Consider the following 15,247-nt stretch of genomic DNA (forward strand, 5'->3'; position numbering starts at 1 on the left):
CGCATGATCCTATGGAAAAGCAAAGACAAAGTAATTAATATGCAAATTAACATGTGTGATTCCTGGATAAATATTAAAATTGAACAAGTATTGCTAGAGAAGTTTCAGCTGGGTTTTCTTGTAGGTCCATAGACATAGAATATTTTAATAGGATTATGAGATTGAAAACCTTTATTCTAATGTCATGTATTCATTTGAACAGGGAAATTACAAATTTGTGTGATATATAGAGTGAAGACAATATGTTGTTACTATTACTTTTTTGTTTATATTCCGCATAAATTATGTTCCATTGAAAGATTTTATCTCCAGTGATGACTCTTAGGCTTATTGGTCAGTAAGTAGAAAGATGATTCAACTTCCAAAGCAATGAATAATATGATAACCTTGATAAGAGAAAAATGGATTCCCCAAATTCAAATTAAACCCTCATTTTACATATAAAAACTGAGACTAGATGAGGACAAATTCAGGTTATAAAGCAGAACTAAGAGCAAGATGGATTTTCTTGTCTCAAATTATTAAACAAAAGAATATTTAATGAGTCTGAAGGCAGATGATGAAATGTGAGTTCTGATGATTCTGTACCTTCTGCACCTCAATTATTGTTAGCAGGAGATGGTAAAGCCAAAACAGAGGATTTCTTGAGGAGTTTTAGTCTGGACTTCATGGCAACGAGAAGAGCCCCCATAGTCAGGTAATCCCTAAGAAACCTGAGAAGATCATATCATTAGGTAGAGAATAAGCTCATATCTGCATTTTCAAGTCACATAGGTGCCAATGAATGTGAAAAGAATATGCACATATCAATGAATGTCCAAGTTTCCTGTTACTGGGAAAGGAAAAAAATGTCAGAAAGAAGGCAAGATCAGTAGTGGGTGAGAAATTTAGGTGCTATATATGATGAGTAAGAAGTGAACCTGTGGCCCTAAGTGGCAGGACAGATCTATGGACAGTGGATTGGATGAGAGTGGAGGTAGGATTGACTAGGCACCTAGTGCTCTTAAGCATCAAGTTGAGACCTCCTTGGCACAGAGGACCAAAGGTCTTTAGTTGAGGAGACAAATCTCTTTGAGGTCATTATACTTAGTCTTTGGGCAGAAAAGCATTCAGGGTGACTGAAATCCAGAAAGAAGGATCACTGACAGAGACATCAGAACAGGAATAGGACAGGACAAACACTTGTACCTGTTAACAAAAATCCTCTTTTTATCTTTGATATGAGCTTCTGAAAGCTTCCCTTCTTCATACGTTCAGACACCATCTTGAAGAGTAGCAGTGGATAAGAAAGAAGGTTGAAGGAGTAGGGGTTTATCCAAAAAGATAGAGTATCATAAGCTATTGGAACTGAATGACTATTTTTTTTCACATTTTCAAGATGGAAATTCAAAAGATGAGCAGGTCACCTAAGGTCAAAGAGGTTATCACTTCTTAGCTGCTGCAGATACATTTGGCACTCACTAACCAAGCATAATACTCAGGCTGTAGCTTTGATGTAAATAAGCTGGTGTGGAGTTAAGAACAGCACCCAGGGGAGTTCATTTTATGCCATAGGCAGAACAACTGATATAAAAGTTATGAAGTTTTATGGGAACTTCTCTGCTCAAATGTCCTGCAAACATGGTACCCAGAAACTCCGTGATAAATGATCTGAATTCTGGTCTCAATTGGGGTTGGATATAGGCTGACCTTATACATAAATTTAGAGTAATAAGTTGATTTATGAAACACTGAAAAACTGGTAATAAAATGTCTGATTAAAAGAGAGAGAGAGAGAGAGAGGGAGAAGAGAGAAGAGAGGAGAGAAGAGAAGAAAAAAAGCAATTAAAAACAGTATTAAATAGATGGATTTCTCTTTCCAGAAACATGAGGTATATAGACTTTTCCCTATTACTCCTCCTATGTACAAACCCTGAAAATTATAGGTAAAACAAACATAATAAGTCTTTGGAAGTTGGAAAGAAGGTTAAAAAGCCAGGGACCTCAGAACCAGGAGAACAACATGGCGGTGAGTTTCCTCATTTTTTTTTCCTCATATATCACCACATAGAACTGAAAAAACAAACAAAAAAACAAATTCCAGTAGGCACAGATAAAAAGCCCTAACAAGAGCCTCCTTTCTCTACCCAAAGAATTAACAAGGGGCCAGGAGGATCAAGAAAGTGGCAATAATGTACATATAATGTACTACATAGAGAAACCAGTAAAAAAGACATACAAATGTATACACTGGAAAACACTACAGATAAATCAAAATGGAATTATAAAATTGTGTAAACAACTCAAAGGAAGGCAGGAAACCAAACCAAAAAAAGAAAAAAAGTAAATAAGCAAATAAAAAATAAATTGTCTGACTTAAATTCTAAAATATCAATAATTACATGTTAATGGCTTAAATATACCAATTAAAAGACAGATATTATCTGAGTAGATTATAAACAAACCAAAAAATTACCTGATTATTATAACCTATATGCTGTGCACAAGGAACCTACTTTAACTATAATGGAATAGGCAGGTTGAAAGTAAAAGAATGGAAAATATTAATCTAAAATATCAGAAATGGCTATATTGATTAAGTATATTTCAGAGCAAAAAAAAAAAAAAAGTGAGATAGAGACATTATGCAAAAAGTTATTTCACCAGTAAGACAAAGTAACCCTAGCTGTATATACACCAATAAATAGACCTACAAAATAGGTGAAACAAAAACTGACAAGTGAAAGCAGAAATAGACAAATCCACCATTGTAGTTGAAGACATCAATATCCCATTCTTAGAAATAGATAGAAGACTGGATATAAAATCAGCAGAGATATATAAGAGCTAAACATACCATCAACCAACAAGGTCCAATCAAAGTTTATGGAAAATTCCATCCAAAAGGAGACTACAGTCTTTTCAAGTTCCATGGAATATATATCAAGATAGACTATATCCTGAGCCACTAAACAAACATTGGCAATTTCTAAAGGATTAAAACAATACAGACTGTGATCTTCAATCACAGTGAAATCAAACTAGAAATCAATAACAGAAAAATAATAGGAAAGTTTCCAAACCCTTGTGAACTAAATAACACACTCCTAAGTAATCCCCAGGTCAAAGAAGAAGTCACAAGGGAACTCAAGATTTCTATTGAACTGAATGAAAGTGAAAATACAATATACCAAAGTAGGACGAACACAGTTAAAGTAGTGTTGAAAGGGAAACTTAAAGCAATATATGTATGTGTTAGAATAGAGAAATTGTCACAATTTAAATAATTTAATCTCCCACAACAAAAACCTAGAAAAAAATGAATCAAACTAAACCCCAAGTGAGCTGTAGAAGGGGTATCAAAAGATAAAAGTGGAATATATAAAGAACTCACAGAATATAAATTAAAAAAACCAAACAATCCAATTAGAAAATTGGCAAAAGACATGAATCAATAGTGACCAGGAAAATGTTATTGCTATGTGCAACAACCTGGATGTATCTCCAGAGAATAAAGCTAAGTGGAAGAATCTAATCCATTAAGGTTACATACTGCATGCTTCCACTTACATAACATATACTTTTTTACATCTTTATTGGACTATAATTGCTTTACAATATTGTGTTAGTTTCTGCTGTACAACAAAGTGAATCAGCTATATGTATACATATATCCCCATATCTCTTCCCTCTTGAGCCTCCCTCCCACCCTCCCTATTCCACCCCTCTAGGTCATCACAAAGCATTGAACTGACCTCCCTGTGCTAAAAAAAATTAGAATAGTTGAACAGATTAGTGATTTCAAGGCGTTCAGACAAAGGTTGGGGTATGGGACTGAATACAGATATAAAAGAATAGTATGAAGAATTCTTGTGGTGATGAAAGTGTTCTGTATCCTATGTCTAAGTCCTCTTTCAACTCAAAAATTCTCAAATAATAAAAGTGAATAGTGTTCATTGTTGCCATGAAATACAGGCAACTATAGAGTGATTGAGATGTTAAATTAATCATCTGATATTCCATTTGATTGTGGATGTAACTACAAGATGTTTAGATTCAATACCACTAAACATAGCTTACCTGAAATAAAGACAATTCACAAATATGTTGCAAGTGGAAAATACAGATAACTGTGAGACACTGTAAGATAAGTAGTCACTGAATAAGAAGATCTGTGGGATCAGAAATCTCAACAGAGGACACAAGGTCAGGGACAAAGCATAGCATATAAGTAAGAGGTGTTAACTGAAATTGAGAATTGATTTTATTTTGAAATACCTGTGGTTTAAAATATGTATTTTTTTTCTGGAAAAAAAATCCTTATTATCTGATCTTAGGGCTCTTAGTTCATGAGAATGTTGATTTTGTTACCATGAGATATTGAACAAAAGGAAAAGGATTTTTCATGTTTATTAGAACTCCTCATTTTTCTACCATTGTCACTCCCCATAAAAAGGTTTGGTTAAAGGTCATTTGAACAGAAGAAAATGATAATTTCTCTCTGCATCAAATATATGTGCAAAGCAAAACACTTTGCTTGAATACTTAACTACAAATATTTAACTGAAAAATGTAGCAAAAATAAGCTGATTTACTGTACAAGTTAATAGCCAATCATTCATAGGTAGATAGGTGGATAGATAGATAGATAGGATCAAACCTCCTTCAATACTGGATCACAAAGAAAGAGAACTGGGAGAGAGGGAGACTTTATACCAATTAATATTAAAAAGAGATCAATATCGGGCAGTATGTGTCCTTCCTGGTAGGTTAGAAGACCACGGAATAATTTAAAGATAAATTAGTCTGAACTTAAAGCAGTTTCTAAAAAATGAGACAGGAACTAAATATTTATCAAAGAGAGTGTGATACAACGTGACCTCACTGAAAATCAATCAACCATTCATGCAACAAACATCCCTGAACTCATAACTTCCTGGCACAGGGCTAGGTATGCTGGATACAAATGACTATTATCTGAGTTCCTATGGCACTGGAGTCCTGACATGTCCCCACTCCTGTTCTTCTGGGGACATGTGTTCTTGCCTGATCATAAAAACATGTTCCTGATTTTTTTCACCTTGAGGCAGGGAACTATAATTAATGGATTTTTGTTTGGGTTTCATTTACTGCATCTTAAAGTATTAAAAATACCATTAAATCTGGTGTAAATTGAATGGTGAGGAAATTGATGGTGGTAAGGAAGTTTGAGAGTAAGGATTAAATGTCATAATTTACTGGGTAAGGATTAAATGTTATAATTTACTGGGTAAAAATTTGAGTTTTTAACTGAACAACTAGTTGATCAAATATGTGTCCTAAAAGAGTAACAGCAAAAGTTCAGACTACACCCAATCTTCTGGAATGCCTACTATGTCATGCATTCTCTTGGAGAATTTCATGTGCAATGCAACCTCTGAAAAAGTATAGCTTCCACTTTTGGAAGAATCTGATGTTAAATGAATTCATGTTACTTTATCAAATAAAATTCACTAAATAATGGTAGAGCTGTCAAACCCCTGCCTTTGTGATTCAAATAAAAAACACCAGGTCTACTTTTAAGAAAGGTCCAAAATATCCAAGAGATTTTCCAAAATTTCAGAATAAATAGGAAGAAGTTTGTAGTAAGTCTTTGGTGGTGGGATATAAACTAATAAAGCAATATTTCCATGATTTAGGGGGAGGATAGTTGATTAATTAAGAATTGGATTTAAGTGTGAAGGAGCAGGAACAGTTAAGGATAGTCACAGCTCTATAATTTGGAAGACTGGGGAGTAAAAGAAGGAATATAGAAGAAACATTTTTAGCAAATATAAAAATAAGAGAGCAATTTGGGAAAGAATGAGTGGCCTATAGAGCAGTCAGTTGGAGATCATTCATGCTTGTTAAGTCCACGTTGCTGAATGCTGTGATAATTACAAATCACTTGAGGAATTAATCTCACTCAGACTCAAAACCAGCAAAACACTAATTGATAGAATATCTGTTGTTTATTAAAAAAATTTAGTGGGGTTTTACAGTTCTCTCATCTTCAGCAGCCTTGTTTCTGTGCTCCGGGTGCCTGAAAGTAAGCAGAAAGCCAGTTTAAATAATAACATTGTAGCCCTCCTACTTAGACGGTTTACCTAGCAGATTCATCAGCCTAGCTTATCTTTAAGCCTGTAGCCCAAGTAACTAAATCCTCTAAAAATTCATCAATTTGATTGCTCTGGATGCTTTTTCCTTCCTAGCCTGGACTTGAAATGTCATGTAGTTTCATCACTTTCCTTTGAGCCCCAGAGTCCCTCCTTAAAGTTTGGCTTATTTCTCCCCAATATTTTACTCATACTTGCTTGGAGCCCTCATTTCAACACATTCCCACTTATTTTTAACATATGGTATTGATCAGGGGAACATGTATATTTATGAGGAAAAGTCCCAGAAGTTGAAAAGCAACAAGCATTTTGTTTTTCAGAAGACAGGTAGTGTTACCAAGCAAGAGCTCAAGTGCCTGCAGTTCAGAACGCCAAACTCTTGCTTGCAACAAAGTAAGGGTATATTTGCAGGGCAACAAGCAAGGAGAATGGGAAGCCCTTGCTCAAAAGACTAGAACTCCCCAATGGCTTTCAGGCAAGGGTTTTAAAGACAGTGTTAGGGGAGAGGGTTGTACCATGCTTGACCAGCTTCTTGACCTTATTCTGATTGGTTGGTTGTGAGGTAACAGGGTGATGTTTCTGGAATTTTAACCTTCTGGTTCCAACCAGTTTGGGGACTATGTGCTTGTGCTCAGCATGCTGACCTGGGTGGGGGGAGGGGGGGCTTAGTTTCTACAGAAAAACTCAAAGACTTGCATCAGATTGTTATCTATATCACATCAGGAGGAACTAGGGTCCTGTTATTCTATTGTCCTGATCATTAACTGCCTGAGCTTGCTTCTGGGGAATTCCAGGAAGGCCTAGGAGACTAAAGACTTTTTTTTTTCCTACAAACAAACAGGTGACAATGAGAGGATTTGTACCTTCTAAGGCCCCACAGGGACCTCCTTGGTTTCAATCCACCTTTTCTTTAATATTCATCAATCCTGAGGAGAACAGGGGCAGGACAAAAATGAGAAAAAAGTTTTGGATGGAGAGACTAATCATGAACTCAGCAGGGGAACTCAGTTTTAGGGGTATCAATAGCACAATTTACATCTGGTAGAACAAGTCATGAGAAGATATTCAAACGTGGAAAAAAAAATACGAGACTCAAAAAAACTAACTCAAAATCCACAGTTAGAAACTGCTCTGTAAAACTACTACTAGACCATTTTTAAATTCAAGTAGCAAAAATTATATCTTGAATATTGTAATTGTTATATCCTTACTAACTAAAATTTTTGAATTGTTTAACAATGTGATTTATTTTTCATTATTGAATCACCTATAGGATGTGAGCCTTCACACCCCATGAGAGAGAAAAAAAGAGAAAACACAAGAGAAAAAAAAGAGAGATTCTTCCATTACTATTTGGCACTTATGTTCTTACATTTTTAATCTAGTCCACTAAGATAATTCAACAAAATCCTATTTAAACTGTTCATGTGTTTGTTTGCCCAGAATGGCTATAAATAAGTCAAGCCAGTAGGAAACAATTTTATTTTTATGAGCATTATCTTATATTTTTCATTGTAATATTTTCAATCATTCAATTTTATTATCTTATGTTATACTATGGTATATTCTGTGGTCCTGTATATTTCTTCTATTAGTCCCAATATAGATAGGCACTAAGTTATTAACCATGTCTTCTATGGATTAGAGCAATGAATCCTCACTTTAAAAAACAATTACATAATTTGGATAGGTTATCATGTTTGCTTGCCAATATCAAAATAATATGGATGCAGGGAGAAACTTTAAAAAGGAGAACAGTATCCCCAAGAAAGTTAGATACAGATAGGTAAATTTTAATTACTATTATACAAATGGGGTAGGGAAAAGGAGTTTTCAGTTGTTGTGGCATAAAGGAAAGCAGAATCTCTATCTCCTGGGGAATAAGTAGGTGTGCTTTGGAATTCATCAAATCTGGATCTTAAATCTGGATGTGCTGCTTTCTACTTGTGTGGCTTTAGACATGAAACTTAATCTCTGTGAATCTCAATTTCACTCAGTAAAATTGGGATAATTATATCTATTTGGTCAAGTCAATATAAAGATTAAAAATAAATAAATAAATAAATAAATAAATAAATAAATAAATAAATATATATATATATATATGCTTAACTTAGTACCTGGCTTAAGTCATTACCTGGCTTAAAGTGCTTAATAAATGGATATTTCACATTATTATTTTTTTCCAGGGATGATGTCTTTATATGTATGTTTTATATGTAGGTGTGGAAAAGTAGAAACATAACCAATGAATGGATAATGTAAACTGGGTAGGATATGGGAGGGGAGACTCATAGAAACTGAGAAAACAAGCTCCACTCATTTCACAGTGTTACCTGGGGCTGGGCTTGCCTGTAGAAATTCTAACTGTATCTTTACAAAGAGTTCCTAGTGTACTGATTCAATTTTGGTCATTTGTAGAAAAAATATCTTTTTTTTCACACTGTTAATATTCAGGTAACTGGAAATGGGATAAGCTGACTTCAACTTTCTATCCTAATAGCCATACTAAACTCTTATGAAAATAAAGGATGAACAAAGGAAGAAAGGATAAAATAACTGCAGTTTCTTGCTCTGGCTCAACTGAACTCTAGCCTGACCTCTTTATCATCATAATTAGAATCATTGCTTCACAGCTTTCTTTTTCAATGAAGGTTCTGTAGATAAGAATAGAGTTCAGTGTTATTCCTTCATTATTCTCACATGCTGAATAAATTTAGATGCACATCGTTAGTGTCTAGGGTAAGTAGTTTCAGATTCCCTACCCCTATCTTCGTTCCTCTGCCAAGGTTGAGGAATGGTCGGAGGAAAAGGCATTCTATGAGATGCAGTGTATGTGAGTAAAATTTTAATGTAAGAAATACAGTGATTCAAGTTTTAGCCTGAATAAGGATTTTATACCCTATTAATGAGCTTCTTTCTTGAAAAATTTTCGAAGTATGGACTAGAGGGCAGTTCTTTTTTGGGAAATATCCCAGTCTGAAAATGTCCAAGGTGAGTAGTTTTGTTTTGATGCCTTAATAAAATGATGTTTCCTCATACTGAATCATTTACTGTCATTTAATGGCCTGGTCTGTTCTTACTATATGGTGGTAAGTTGCAGAGGATAATAGATTAGGTCCTGGCTAAGTAGGGAACTTGGTATATGGTCCTACCTCTAACTGAGAAAAATAAATACTTCACTTGACCTGCACAGTAGATCTCAACTTGGCCAGCATGTGGAGGTTTACAAAAATACCTATTCCTGGCTCTTACTCCACACAAGTCCATTAAATCAAAGTTTATGTGTGTGGAGCCCAAATACGGATATACATTTTTATAAAAATATCTTAGTTTATTTGAATATGTAGTCAAGTTGGACAACCCTTGTCTTATAGCCTTAAGTCACTCAAGTTGTAATCTAGAATTTAGGGCTCAATCTAATGTAGGGCTAGTAGAAAGCTCAGTTTATGGCTCTGTGCTCATTTCTCTGTTGTACCTTTTAGAAGAGTGAGTGAGACATTTGTAGATGAGATTTCGATTCCAGGTTCCTGAGTTCTGGTGACTTCTCTCCACACTTCACATGGTATATCCTTCAGAGTTCAAGCCACAAAGCAGAACAAATAGAACACACGCGCACACACACACACACACACAATTTTTTTATATATTTATATAACTTAACTGCTTAGAAACACTTCTCTTTTTCATAATTGGATCACTCACAGGGTGTAAGCATTCATGAGCAGGAGAGGAAAAAAAAAGAAAAGAAAAAAGAGAGAGACTTATAGTTATATAATCTATACATGCATGTATAATATATATTTACTTTATTTACATATTTATTGTATATAAAAATTAAAACAAATTATTTATTTATTTATAATATATAAAATAAAATATATATTTATTTTTTGTAGGGAATTGTGGGAGCTGGCTAAGCAGTCATAAGACTGTCCTCACATAACTAATATTGTAATCCAGAGTCCACAGACAGGAAGAAAGGGAAGATTATGTGCAGCCTGGGCCCCCATGAGCATGAGCAGGAACCCTAACAATTCTGGATGCCTCTGACCTAATACGTTATCCTGCAGAAGTCAGAAATCTCTGTCACGGAGCTACACACACATACACACCTGGCTCAAGATCAGTTACTTCTCTCAAAATCAACTAAACCACGATTTGAATTACATCTGCAAAATACCTTTATAGCAGCATCTATACTATACTAGTGTTTGATTGAATAACCAGGAGACAAATGACATGCTACAAAATGACTGCTGCCTTCCACTGCCCACCTAATCTCAGGAGAGAATCTCCTTTGTAGTCCACTCCACAAAAAAATACTAGGAAGGGAATTCTGGGGAATATATTTCAGCCTAACCAAGTCGACATATCACAAAGCCATCCTTCATGGCTTTCATGACTCAATAGAGTGTTCTAAACATTTCGGGTATGAAAGAAATCTCGAGTTTAGCTTCATAGCTACTCAAGAAATATCTATACACCAGAGTCTTAGACTGTACAGCTGGTATTTGGAAGCATTGCTTCAGATTTAATGAGCTCTACCTTTTTAAAGAGAAGCACTTCAGATTGAAGCTTTATGTATCCCTTAACCCTTGCTTTCCTGTCTATGTTCTTTGTGTCTTCCAAGTTTCATACAGGTAATTAAGAGAAGCATCAGAACTCAAAATGGCCTCTTGAGACTTAGTTTCATTCTCTTTATGCTTCTATCACTAGTATAAGGAAATCAAAATGCTATTGATCTGTTAGAACCTTTATATGGCATCCCAGAACTCCTGTGATGTGCTTAACTCCACTGATAGGAGAGACCTGTTTTTTTTGAAGCATGTTCAAATTGCCTGTGGAATTGAACTGAGTGTGCAATAATTTGTTCAATTACTCCTCCTTCATTGACCTGCAAAGAATCACTCTAGTTAACCAAGTAGATATGACTCCCACTCATTAATTACTGTAAATAAATCAAGTTTCTATTTAAAATAGTCATAAAGAGGAGGATTAAGCAAAAAAAAAAAAAAAGACAGAAAGCAAAGAGCTTTTTGAAAGGACATCATTCACTCTCTCCCATTAATATGGTAGCTTGAATTGCAATTGCAAATGGCTAGTGAATGTGTTATAAAGATAGGGCTACTTATATGTCCTCAGAATAGACTGATCCTAACCAAATTCAGAAAATGACATTTTATTTTCCTTTAGTGCCCCAAATCTACCCTTTAGACAAACACTTGCAAAAAATAATAACATTTCAAATACATTTTGGTGGATAGTAGCTTACTATCTTCTCCCATCTTCTCTCTTTTCAAAACTGTTTTGAATCTGTATAAATATGTTCCAACTCAGTTTGAATACATTTAAAATTTTATATCTTAGAAGAACCTGTTTTAAGGTGGACAAAATAACTACTGGGATCAAATCAAATCAAATAAAATTTCCATGATGGAATTTAAAGCATAGTAGAAACAAAAACAATTTGCTAGGCAGAGCACATTTAAACATCATTATGCAGACCTTTATATACCAAGACTCTAAGAGTGCCCAGGATTTATTAAATTCTTCTAAAGGCTCATATAAGTATTGATAGGAGGTATGTACCACTGGATTTAGCAGACAGGGCAGTGGGATAGATAAAACATTGGAAAAGTCATTAACATATATTTAAATTTTGCCCTAGAGTTTCATGACCTGAGATAATTCATCTTAAACTCAAATATTCACATCTCCAAAATTAAGATATGACATTTTCTTTTCCTCTTTTTGTGTGTGTACTTCATAATATTTCTGTTAGACTCAAAAACCCAAATGCAATAGTATATTGGAAAGAGCTATGGATATTACATTATACTGTATTTTAATGGTATAATGTCACATTTAAAATCCTCTATATTATAAACAGGAGCATAAAATCCTCAAAGAATGTGTACAAATATAGTGCATGATTTAATTTATGTATTGTACTTTTGCTAGATCTTGCATAATCAATAAAAATGTTCCATTGATTACAGTCCTTAATTGTCTTAATGAGAATCTATATACTAGAAGCAATATGAGTTCCACAGACAGGTTCTGTGTCTGTGACTTAACTGTTTTAAAAGACGGTGCAATTTGCAAGGACTTAAACTCAGTGCAATACAAGCAGCTTGGCCCCTAATTTCTTACAACAACCAGCTGCCTTTAGAGTATGTGAAATTGCCATCTCTACCCTAAGGGAGTGATACATTTTAAAAGAATGAAAATAAACCTAACTTCAAAGTCGAACATAGAACTCTATTATAGTTACTCACATAATCATGCAAACGTATCTCCTTTTTTATCTAAGCCTATACTAAAATTATGCAAAAAAATTAAAAGGTATAAGTCCACAATAAGAAAATATGATGAGGTCATTAACTACTAAGCATTCAACAAATTTCTACATCAAGAGAGAATAAATGGAAGAATAGTTGATAAATCTATGGAGAAGCTGTATCCTTAATCATGTGACATGAAGGATCAGAGCCAATGAAAGAGGTGGTCAGCCCAGCAGATACCTTGGAAAGTTGTGATGTTCTGGGTTCCAAGAAGGTGAACATGAGACCTGGGGTCAAAAGGATAGGTTAATTAAATCTTTGGGTATGTAAATGTCTACCAATCCTTTTCTTCACCTGTGTGGGCTTCTGGGCAAGGAAACCTGTGGTAACATCTCCCATTCAACAAGTTCTAGAGACCTCTGTTAACTTCTAACAGATTAATTTTAAAACACACCCACAAATGCACAAAAATGAAAATATGCAGGAATATGTTAGAATATACTGATTGGAAGCATTCTTGCACATCTAATACATAGTGAAAAGAAAAGAAGAGATAATGAAGAAAAAAATCAGGGCTTCCCTGGTGGTGCAGTGGTTGAGAGTCTGCCTGCAGATGCAGGAGACACGGGTTCGTGCCCCAGTCCAGGAAGATCCCACATGCCACACAGTGGCTAGGCCCGTGAGCCATGGCTGCTGAGCCTGCACGTCCAGAGCCTGTGCTCCACACCGGGAGAGGACACAACAGTGAGAGGCCCACGTGCAGAAAAAGAAAAAAAAAAGAAGAAAAAAAAATCAAAAGAAAATGGCATTAAGTTCATCTGAAATACATTTTTTCATTTAAAGTTAGTAATACAAATTAATGCTGTGTATGAATGTCCTTGCTCACAGGTACCTGCATGAAAACAAACCAAGTCAAGGAAAAAAATGTAAAAAACCTAAAATAAGTAACCATTAGGATAATCAAAGCCATTAGACCTGTATCAGATCAAATAGACTGACAAGACACAGAAGGGGAAATGTATGATTCTGTTATCTACATGGTCCTCTTCAAGGAATATAGAAATTTCCAGGTGAATAAAACATATATAGAACATCAATCTCATGCCCTTCATACTCTCTGACATTGTAGAATTAAGAAAACACCTGTCAGAGGCTTCTTGAGGGCCTGCATTATTGGATTTATTTCCCTTACTTACTTATTCATCTAACTATTTATCTAACAAATAGTTAAAGGGAGTGTCTTCTCTGCCAGGAACTGTGCTAAGCAATGGGAAATGAGCAAAAGATGGACGTGACTGGTGAAAATTGACTGAGTTCCGTACACTGATATTAACATAGTGGGGAGAAAAATAAAGAGAAGTATGAGTGTCTTTGGGCTCACAGTCCAGACAGATTCATAACAGCTGGTTGGTGTTGCACAAATTCATATCAATAAACGTTTGTTTAGGGATCTCTGTACGGACTTTGTGTCTGAGCCTATAAAGTACCTGAAAGATTGACAGTTGTGTTCTCTGAGATGTCTTCCATCTTGTTTCTTTCACAAAAAGTTGCTAACCAGAAATATTTAAACATGTTCAAGTCTCTTCTGTCTTAAAACCAAGGAGTTTAAGCAGGCAAATATTGAAACAACCAAGAAAACACACACAATTTGTTCAGCTCTTCTTTATTTTGGTGGGGAATGGGGTTGGAGGTCGTAATGCTTTTTCCCCTCCCTTCAAAGACAAACCTTTCAAAAAATGTTTTTCTACGCTTAGTTTTCATTTTTTCACCTCCTATCTTTTATTCCTTCCTCAATCTACCATCATTCCCCTTTGGCCCCAGGCATGACGAACACAAGTACTCTTGTTAAAGTCACCACTTAACTATACATTGCTAAACCCCAGAAGCACCTCAAATATATCTTATTATCCATTTCTTAAAATTTTCTTTCTTTGTCTTCCATGATATTGGAGCCTCTTTCTCCTGCTCTGGAAGCTCTGTCTCAGTCTGTGTCTCATTATTCTCTACCATGATGGTGAATAATGGAATTTCTAAGCCTCATTTCTAGGGTTCTTTGTTTTTCTCCCTAGGCCACCTTACCTATGCCTATGGTGCAGATTACTCAACACTGATAACTTCTAAATTATTATTCCCTGCACAAACATCTTTCTGACCTAAAAAGTCATATATTATATATAACTTGATAAAATATTTCATTCAGATGTTTCAAGAATACTTCAAAAGAAGAGTCCACAAACTGAATTCATGTTTTCTCCAAGCCTCTCTTCTCTCTATTTTCATAATTAGCACAAACATTCATCCAAATGCCCAAACTGAAAACCTGAATTATCCTTGAAACTTCTTTTTCCCTCCCTGCTCACACATAACTCATAATAAAGGCCTATTAATTTTGTCTCGTAGAAATATTTTGAATGTGTCCACTTCCCTCCTTCTCCATTGAGACAACTTTTATATAGAGTAATAACTGTATTATTGGTCTCACCATCAAATTCCATATCATGAAAATTTATTATCCATTTTGTAGTCAGAAAGGGCATATGCATGTGGAAATTTCATTGTCATTTTCCTGCTTAAAATAGTTAAATAATTTCCCAAATTCCTAAACAATGCCTATGACTTTGCTCTATGAATCTTTGTGATCATTGGGAGCTTATCAAGGATTTGTAAGCTTTTGTTTATCATCTCTCTGTGTGTTCACACATTCAACAAGTAATTTTTGAATTTCTGCTACATAAAAGGCTTTGTGCTATGCACTAAAACATTGCTGAAAATGAAAAAGCCCTCAAGAAAATTATCTTCTCAGGTGGGAGACTGGTGGTCGTGTGGGTGGACATGTCACTTTTGTAA

This window comes from Mesoplodon mirus (assembly GCF_964341445.2).
Source record: "Mesoplodon mirus genome assembly, chromosome: 14".
NCBI lineage: Eukaryota > Metazoa > Chordata > Mammalia > Artiodactyla > Ziphiidae > Mesoplodon > Mesoplodon mirus.